This window comes from Bubalus kerabau, chromosome 4 (assembly GCF_029407905.1).
Source record: "Bubalus kerabau isolate K-KA32 ecotype Philippines breed swamp buffalo chromosome 4, PCC_UOA_SB_1v2, whole genome shotgun sequence".
In the NCBI taxonomy this organism is placed as follows: Eukaryota; Metazoa; Chordata; class Mammalia; order Artiodactyla; family Bovidae; genus Bubalus; species Bubalus kerabau.
In genome coordinates, this window is record NC_073627.1 from 49,538,696 (window position 1) to 49,548,944 (window position 10,249).

Sequence of the window (10,249 nt, forward strand, 5' to 3'; positions counted from 1 at the left end):
GGACATGAGTTTGGGTAAACTCCAGGAGTTGGTGATGGACAGGAAGGCCTGGCGTGCTGTGGTTCATGGGGTCACAAAGAGTCAGACACAACTGAGCGACTGAACTGAACTGTTCCATTTTACGATCTCACAAACAGTGCAGTAGGGTTCCAATTTCTCCCCATCTTCGCCAACACTTGTATTTATTTTTTTCTGATAGTATCTTTCTAATGAGTGTGAGAAAATACTACCTTGTGGTTTTGATTTCCATTTCTCTGTTGCTCTGATGATTAGTGATATGGAACATCTTTTCATACATTTGTTGGCCATCTAATATCACCTCTGGAGAAATGTCCATTCAAGTCCTTTGACCACTTTTGAATCAGGCTATCTGATTTTTTCTGTTAAGTTGCAGACTGTCTCTATATATTCTGGATATTAACCCCTTATCAGATATATGGTTTGCAAACATTTTCTCCCAATCTGTATGCTGTCCTTCCACTGTGGTGTCCTTTCATGCACAAGTTTTAAAGTTTGATGTTAGTCCCATTGGTCTAGTGTCGCTTTTGTGGCTGTCCTGTTCATTTTATTTCCTAAGTATGTCCCTGATGTGCTCGAGTCTCTTCTCCTCGCTGGTCTAGTCTACATCACCGCCTCTCAACCAAATGCTGCAATGACCCTCCCTCCTTTCCTTTTAGTCTTCATTCCCCACACCTTCCCTCCACCCTGAGTTAATAAGATGACACTTTAAAGTGCAGACTGGAACGTGTCTTTTTCTCACCTGAAGATCTTCATAACGGCATAACTCATTGCTTCAGAAGCCCGTTGGTCCAAAAGACAATGGATCTTAAGGGTAGAAACATGCATCTTGAACAAATGAATTGTTTTTACATGTATGTTCTCTCTGAATACTGTTAGATCTTTGGTGACAGAATCGGGTTTGGCATATAGCAGTTATTCAGTAGATTTGCTGAATGAAGTGAAGGAGAAAACGGTTGCTGAGTGTTCCTAAGATTACTGTCGTTAAGCCAGCAACTATTTACTAAATCACAATGTGCAGGGCTGTATGCTGTCTTCTTTCAGCGATACAAAATTTCTCTTCCCTTAAAACTTACAATGCATTCATTTATTCACCAAATATTTATTGAGCACCTACTATGTGGCCGTTACTGTGGCAAGATGGGGATACACTGCTGTACAAGCATTGACCTCATGGAGCTTTTGATTAGGGGGGAAAACACCCATGAAAACAAGTACATAATTATTTAATTAGAGTTCTTGTAAGGGTTATTAGTGAAAAGCACAGGAATCTATGAGAACATTTTATAGAGTGTCCTAAGAGAAGGGGACGACAGAAGATGAGATGGCTGGATGGCATCACTGACTCGATGGACGTGAGTCTGAGTAAACTCCGGGAGTTGGTGATGGACAGGGAGGCCTGGCGTGCTGCGATTCATGGGGTTGCAAAGAGTTGGACGCGACTGAGCGACTGAACTGAACTGAACTGAAATCTAGAGTTAAGGATGAGCAATGTGGAGAGGCGTAGGGTGGGGGAATAGGACATATACACTGCTAAGTATAGCAAAAGTATGTGACAAGTTCTGTTAGAACCTCAAGCAAAGCACTAATAAGCCTTAGAGAAAGGAGAATCATACTGACAGAGAAATGTATTCAAGATCCTAAACAACTCTTCTTCAGTGGTGAATCTCTGGGCATGGAGCAAAAGCATGCAGCGCAGGCAGTAGGCCAGACAAACAAGAGAATGCATGTTTGCCCAATGCACTCTTCACACTTCTCCAAGCATCACTTGGGAGCTTCTCAGAAACGTAGACTCTCAGGCCCCATTCCAAAACCACTGAGTCAGGACTTGCAGGTCTAACAAGATCCCCAGGTGATTCAGGCAGATCTGACAGATACCAGAGTGAATGAAGTTGTCACATCAGAAGACTGTAACGCATTTGGCACCTCCACCAAGAGGAGCTTCTGTTATGAAGCAGTGTAGTACTGAGTGCTTTTTTTTTTTTTTTTATCTTTATCAGCTATAGCACACAAAGGAAGTGCATGTGTTAGGCAAAGTTAGTTTCAGTATCTTTATTTGTTTCATTATGTGCCTCACTTGTATCTCATTTATTTTTAAATGAATACACTTACTTTTTAGAGCTGTTTTAAATTCATAGCAAAACTGAGCAGAAAATACAGAGTATGTTGTGTCACGACACACATAAACCTCTTCCCATTATAGGTTTTCTGCCCCACGGTGGTGCATTGCTCACAATCCACGAACCCACACTGACACACAGGCATTGCGCAAGGTCCGCAGATGACGTTAGGGTCCACTCTTGTAGTTGAACAGTCTGTGGGTCTCAACAAACATATAATGACATATATCCATCATTACAGTATTAGACAGAGTGGTTTTACTGCCCTAAAAATCCTCTGAGGTAGGTTCTTCATCTGTAACAGGTACAGCACATGCAGAAGTCACTGGTTGGGTAAAGTCAGTTTTCATTTCAGAGAAAATTTCATACATTTTTTCAGCTGGGGATGAGACGGACCATGTTTTGAATAAAAGGAAGCAGGTGAGCTCAGAGGAAAGAGGGCCAAGGAAGGGAGAATCTATTTCAAACTCAGCTACTTGTGCTACCTTATAAGCCTGGTCCTTTTTGTTCATCAACTTTCAACCACTGCTCTTTCAAATCTGATATTACCTTGGAATTATTTTCTTCTTCTTGAAGTAGTTCAGAAGTCAAAGCTTCACTCACCTTCAATCCAGTTATACAATAATCAAGTTCATTTGCTTTGGCTTTTTGAAGCTCATTTTTAAAATGAGTACTTTGTAAAGTGAATTTCTGACTGTATTTCTTCACATTTGCAAGTGCAAATGTTAAGTATTTTAGTGTGTGTGTGAGCATTCATTATGTATTATATATTTTAGCTGAGTTTTAATTTTCAGCTTATTTTTTAAAAGTTCTTCAAGTTTAAGTCTTAATTCAAGGTACAAGGAGCACTAACATGCACATGTCCCTACCACGTTCCCTGTGTTCATGGATAGCTCATTCAATCTCCCGACTCTGAGAGGTAGGTCTGTATTGTCTATGCTGAAAAGAGTGAAGCTCAAAGAAGTCAAATAACTTCCCATCACTTCCAAGGGCCAGAAACAGTCTGACTCCAAGGACCACAGTCTTTCCACCACAGCAAACTGTTTAGTGCTTACAGATCCCGTTTTAAGGAGTTCCTATAAACCAATAAGTTATGTATTTGCTGAAGATGCTATCTGCTATATAATGTATGTCTTTCTTTCCCTTGCAAAGGAATTTTCCTTACAAAGGGACTGCTTGTGTGGTGGACAACCAATCAGCCCCCAGTGCTACCTAGCCATCCTAGGTAAGAACTATGAGAGTTTTTAACAAAGCAGATTTAAGAAGAATACAAACGATACCCAACTGGAGGACTCAAAAAGGAAACTGCAATATACAAAAAGTGTTAGTTGCTCAATCGTGTCTGACTGTTTGTGACCCCATGGACTGTAGCCCACAGGCTCCAAAAGTTCATGGAATTTTCCAGGCAAGAATACTGGAGTGGGTAGCCGTTTCTTTCTTCAGGCAATCTTCCTGACCCTGGGATTAAACCCAGCCTCCTGCATTGCAAGCGATTCTTTACTATCTGAGCCACCAATGAAGCCCGAAACATAGATTGTTTATGTTAATAGTATTCTGAACCAATTTTTCACTAAACCTTCTGCTGTAACAAAGTATTAAAATTTGTTTACAAAGTTTCCACTGCTACTGAATCTAATCAGCTCGACTGTTTTTAAAGTTAACATGAGGAAAATGAGCTCTCACAATGCCCAAAGGTCATCACGTTTATACCTTAATACTAAGTCATCCAAAACTCTTGGGACTATATACTTGACAACTCATTCATACAACAGTAAAAGGCATTTTTTCCTCACTAAAAAAAAAAAATCCATAAATTGATGTTATAGTCCTGACTTGGAAGCATCTCTGCACTTAAACATGAAAAAATTAACACTTGAAAAAAAGTCAACTGAAATTGAAGAAGATAATGAAAGTAACATTCCTCCTTAGTTTATGAGAAATGTGCTATATTAGTCACTTGTCTAAGACATTTCATAATTAATAATACAACCACCATGGCAACTTTAATAACAATACACTGCAGTAATCATCTACTGGGTACCTACTGTGTGCAAGGTGCTTAGACCCATTATCTCTTTTCAGTTCTACCATAGTCCTATGAAGGAAGCATCGCCAGATGAGCAACACAAGGGCCTTAAAGAGAGATTAGCTTGCCCACATCCTGTCCACTGGAACTCCAGCTTAGTTTGGCTCAAGTCTATACTCATAAGCACTGCTACCTTGTTTTTTTCTATCAGATCAGATCAGATCAGTCGCTCAGTCGTGTCCGACTCTTTGCAACCCCATGAATCGCAGCACGCCAGGCCTCCCTGTCCATCACCAACTCCCGGAGTTCACTGAGACTCACGTCCATCAAGTCAGTGATGCCATCCAGCCATCTCATCCTCTGTCGTCCCCTTCTCCTCTTGCCCCCAATCCCTCCCAGTATCAGAGTCTTTTCCAATGAGTCAACTCTTCGCATGAGGTGGCCGAAGTACTGGAGTTTCAGCTTTAGCATCATTCCTTCCAAAGAAATCCCAGGGCTGATCTCCTTCAGAATGGACTGGTTGGATCTCCTTGCAATCCAAGGGACTCTCAAAAGTCTTCTCCAACACCACAGTTCAAAAGCATCAATTCTTCGGCGCTCAGCCTTCTTCACAGTCCAATTCTCACATCCATACATGACCACAGGAAAAACCATAGCCTTGATTACATGAACCTTTGTTTGCAAAGTAACGTCTCTGCTTTTGAATATGCTATCTAGGTTGGTCATAACTTTCCTTCCAAGGAGTAAGCATCTTTTAATTTCATGGCTGCAGTCACCATCTGTAGTGATTTTGGAGCCCAGAAAAATAAAGTCTGACACTGTTTCCACTGTTTCCCCATCTATTTCCCATGAAGTGGTGGGACCGGATGCCATGATCTTTGTTTTCTGAATGTTGAGTTTTAAGCCAACTTTTTCACTCTCCACTTTCACTTTCATCAAGAGGCTCTTTAGTTCCTCTTCACTTTCTGCCATAAGAGTAGTGTCATCTGCATATCTGAGGTTATTGATATTTCTCCTGGCAATCTTGATTCCAGCTTGTGTTTCTTCCAGTCCAGCGTTCCTCATGATGTACTCTGCATATAGGTTAAATAAGCAGGGTGACAATATACAGCCTGGACGTACACCTTTTCCTATTTGGAACCAGTCTGTTGTTCCATGTCCAGTTCTAACTGTTGCTTCCTGACCTGCATACAGGTTTCTCAAGAGGCAGGTCAGGTGGTCTGGTATTCTCATCTCTTTCAGAATTTTCCACAGTTTATTGTGATCCACACAGTCAAAGGCTTTGGCATAGTCAATAAAGCAGAAATAGATAATTTTCTGGAACTCTCTTGCTTTTTCTATGATCCAGCAGATGTTGGCAATTTGATCTCTGGTTCCTCTGCCTTTTCTAAAACCAGCTTGAACATCAGGAAGTTCACGGTTCACATATTGCTGAAGCCTGGCTTGGAGAATTTTGAGTATTACTTTACTAGTTAGCCTTAAAACATGCTTTTTTGAAAACTTTCAAAAGGAAAAATGTGTACTGTGGGCAATCTGTTTACATCAGTGACTCCCAGTAGGCTACGTGTTCATGGTTCTGGGCAGGTTCCTCCTCTTGAATCTGGGCTGGGTTCAAGACTGGGTTTAATCAACATGAGATAGAAATGACACTGTGTCAGGTCTGGGCCTCAGTCTTAAGAAGTCTGGCAGCTTCTGCTTTTGTGCTCTTGAGAGATCTGAATTGTCACATAAGAAGGATGGCTACCCACCTGCAGAGCCCCCATGGAGCAAGAAAAAGGCCCAGCCAAACCAGTGCTCCCACTGCTTCCTGCCCCCACCCAGGACCTCCATGGCACCAACAGTGTGAGTGCAAAGCTCTGTCTTGGATGCTCCAGCCCAGGCCGCTTTCCACCTCCTTTAAAATATGTGCCTTCATGACTTTGGGGTAACAACGGAGAGCAGCAGCAGAACCGCCCAGCTGAGGCCCACTCAACTCACAGAATTCCAAGCAGACAGAATGGTTCTAATTTAATCCACTAATTTTGAGGGTGCTTTGTTACATAACAGTAACTGAAATAAAAATTCACACCTAGAACTGAGGTACTGATGGGACAAAAAATCGAGAACGTGAGTCCTTGGCTTTGAGTCCCGATGAGGCTTAAAGCTGTCAAAATGATTTCCTGGCAGTCACAGAACCAGGAAAAGGCCGAGTTAGGACTTGAATCTAGGTCTCTCTCTCTTCTCATAACACTTCATTATCTTAAGCCGAAAGACCACTTCTCCCCAGTGCTGAGCAAATGTAATTGTAGTCCTCGATGTTGGTGTCACACAGGATTCACTTCAGCATTTACTTTTTTTCTTTACTTGCATGATGCTACACTTCCCTCAAGGGAATCATGATTCCTGAAGACAGGAAGTGGTTCTTTATGTCTTTTGTATTTCACATAGTAGGTAGAAAACCTGGAAACTAACACAACATTGTAAATCAATTACACTTTAATAAAAATTTTTAGGAAAAAAAAATAAAAGAGACCTAGGGGTCAAAAAAAAGAAGAAAATATGGGGGCACCAAACTGTCCCCAGCCCCTATGCATTTTGCATCAGCTGCATAAGGCTGTTCACCACTCTCCATGTAGTTTGGGATCTCTGAACCTATGAAGAGTGTTCTTAGTGTCTCTGATACTGTGCTCTCTTTGTTAACCTAAGAATTCCTCACCCTTCAAGGCTTGCCATGCCCTCCTTCAGGGGATCTTCCCAACCAGGAATCAAACCCAGGTCTCCTGCATTTCAGGCAAATTCTTTACCAGCTGAGCTACCAGGGAAGCCCCAGAATACTGGAGTGTGTAGCCTATCCCATCTCCAGGGGATCTTCTCCACCCAGGAATCGAACTGGGGTCTCCTGCATTGCAGGCGAAATCTTTACCAGCTGAGCTACCAGGGAAGCCCCAGAATACCGGAGTGTGTAGCCTATCCCATCTCCAGGGGATCTTCTCCACCCAGGAATCGAACTGGGGTCTCCTGCATTGCAGGCGAATTCTTTACCAGCTGAGCTACCAGGGAAGCCCCATTTTCTAGATTAGTTTAAAGCAAATCCTAGGCGGTATATCATTTTACTTATATACATGACAACAAATATCTTCACCAGATAAGACTGTCACAAGTTTTGCTTTGTTGCATTTTTTTTTTCCAAAAAATCACAATCCAAATAAGGTCCACACATTGCATTTAGTTGATAGGTGACTTCAGTTCAGTTCAGTTCAGTCACTCAGTCGTGTCCGACTCTGCAACCCCATGAATTGCAGCACGCCAGGCCTGCCTGTCCATCACCAACTCCCAGAGTTCACTCAAACTCACGTCCATTGAGTCGGTGATGCCATCCAGCCATCTCATCCTCTGTCGTCCCCTTCTCCTCCTGCCCCCAATCCCTCCCAGCATCAGAGTCTTTTCCAATGAGGCAACTCTTCACATGACTTAAGTCTCTCTTAATCTATAGCTTGAATCCTCCCTTTTCGCCCCAGTTACTTGCCTGTTGAATTTCCTACATTCATGATCCAGTTGATTGCCTCCTCGTGGTGCTGTTTAATTTCTTCCTTGACGCCTGTGTTTCACCTAACCCAGCCATTAGACCTATAGGACTGAATACTCTTAGGTTCACTGATGCGTGTGTCTGTTGAGGGGGAGGCTGTTTGCCAGAATACCTCCTAGGTGGTGCTGCACAGTTGCTAATGTACATGATGCCTTGTAATCACCTCTGATTGGTGAGTTGACTGAGATGCTGTCATTCTGATTCATCTATTATAAAGTTCCCCATCAACCTTTCACCTAGTGAAGTGGTTGGTCCTCAGCCTTGGCTGCATATTTGAAATCACCTGGGGACCTTTACAGTCAACTCAGAGGTTCTTACTTACTTGGTCTGGAGTGCAGCCTACACAGTGAGACTTTTTTTTTTTTTTTTTTTTAGTATTTATTTGGCTGCGCTGGGTCTTAGTCGCAGCAATCGGGATCTTTGCTGTTGCTTGGGGGATCTAGTTCCCTGATCAGGGATTGAACACGGGTCCCTTGCATTGGAAATGTGGAGTCTTAGCCCCTGAACCACCAGGGAAGTCCCCACACTGAGATTTTTTTACAGTTTCCCTGGGCAGTCAAGGTATAGAACCACTATCCTTGAAGTTAGAGCATCCACTGGTGATTGTTACCTAGATCCATCATTTCATTAAAATATGCCCTTGGGATATCCTACTATTTGTGACAATATGGATGAAACTTCGGGGCATTATGGTAGGTGAGGTGAGTCAGACAGAGGTAGACAAATACTGCAAGATATTACTGATATGTGGACTCTAAAAAGCTAAATTCATAAAACAGAGACAAGAATAGTAGTTACCAGGGACGGGGAGGTGGTGGCAAAGACAGTGTCTTTCTAAAATACTATCAAAAATGACATTAATGCCATGTTTTAATGAAAACTTATATTTCCAACAAAAATTTTAGTGAGAAGAGTGACTTTCTTTCATAATTCTCCAAAGCCCTGATATCTGGTTTAAGAGAAGATAGCTAGATTTTTGTATCAGCTTCTGTATTCTGTCTGTTAAATATCAAATATCATGAAACCCCTGGAAAGCTTCATTGTATATTTGTGAAAAAAATGAGAGTGACAAGGTAAATAATGTCTTGGTATGAAAACGAAATTAGTTTTGACCTAATGGCTCCTCTGAAAAGGTCTTGGTTCCTGAGACCACATCATGAGAACTGTTTTTAAATGTCCTATTTCTCTCATAAGATACTGTGGAATCATTGTGATCCTTTGCTGAACGGGAGAACATGTCAATAACGACAATGGTACCATAGTCTGAATCACAATTTTATCTTCCAATGGCTTCTGTATCAAATTACCACAAACTTAGTGGCCTAAAGCAATGCAAATTTATTACCATACAGTTCTGGGGATGAGGAGTCCAAAATGGGTCTCACTGGCTAAAATCAAGACGTCAGTAGGACTGCGTTCCTTTCTGGAGGCTTTAGGGGAGATTACGCTTCTGGCTCTTCCAGCTTCTAGGTTGCCAGTATTCCCTTGTTGTGGCCACGTTCCAGGAAACAAACTCACTCAGAAGGACGATGCAGATAGTGGAGTGCAGTTTATTAAACCAGAGGGCCCAAGGCAGAGTCTTCTCTTAGCCAAGGACTCCAACCAGTTTTTGTGAAAACCTTATATACCCTAAGTGTACATGTTCAAACCCACCTCCCCAAATTCTCTGAAACTAGTCTGAACAAAGGAAAAGAAAGACACAAAGTTAACCTGTGATTCATATGCCTTAAACCTGTGATTGTATGCCTTAAGCCTAGGTAGTTAACAGTGGACAATTATCAATAGGCCTGTGGTCATACCCCAATAAGCATAATAGAATGTATGATTCTATTCAGTTACACAGATAATTAGGGTATTCTTTTAGGCGATGGAGAGCCCTGGGGCTCTTCCTTCCAGGGGCCTGGTTTTCCAGTTGGTATGTTGTTTCCATTGATACTGGGCATATAGCTCGAAGTCCACAGACTTTGCCCCTCACAGACTGAAATGGAATCAGTTTCTATTTCCCCAACCAAGGTAGGTGTAGCTTGGCCACCTTCCAGTACAGGAAGGTCAGGCAGAAAATCGAGCCTGTTCTATTTCTTCCTTCACCCTAGCTTGTGATCCCTTCTGTCTTCAAAACTAGCAATGGATGGTCAAGTGTTCCATCACTCTGGATGTGGTACACAGCATCATGGCCTAAATCTCACCAAACCAAGCCTTGTAGTGTCCAGTTAATTACACATAGCCCACAAAGCCCTGTGCCCGCCTCCCCCCATCAAATGGCTAACTAGAGCTCCGGTGTGTTCTGTCTGCAGAGGCTAGGCTTCAGTGATTCCATTTCCTTCAGCACATGACTGTCAGAAGGAAATTCTTGAGGACTAGTAAGGTAGGGAGGAGATGCTTGACAGAGGAACTTTTGTGGTAGCTCCTCCCAGTTCCCAGACCCATAGTGGGTCTCCAGAGGGTGGAGCTGCTAGAAGGACATGGGGCTGTGGCTAATGTTCGCCTGACCTTCCTGTATTGGAATGTGGCGAAGCTACG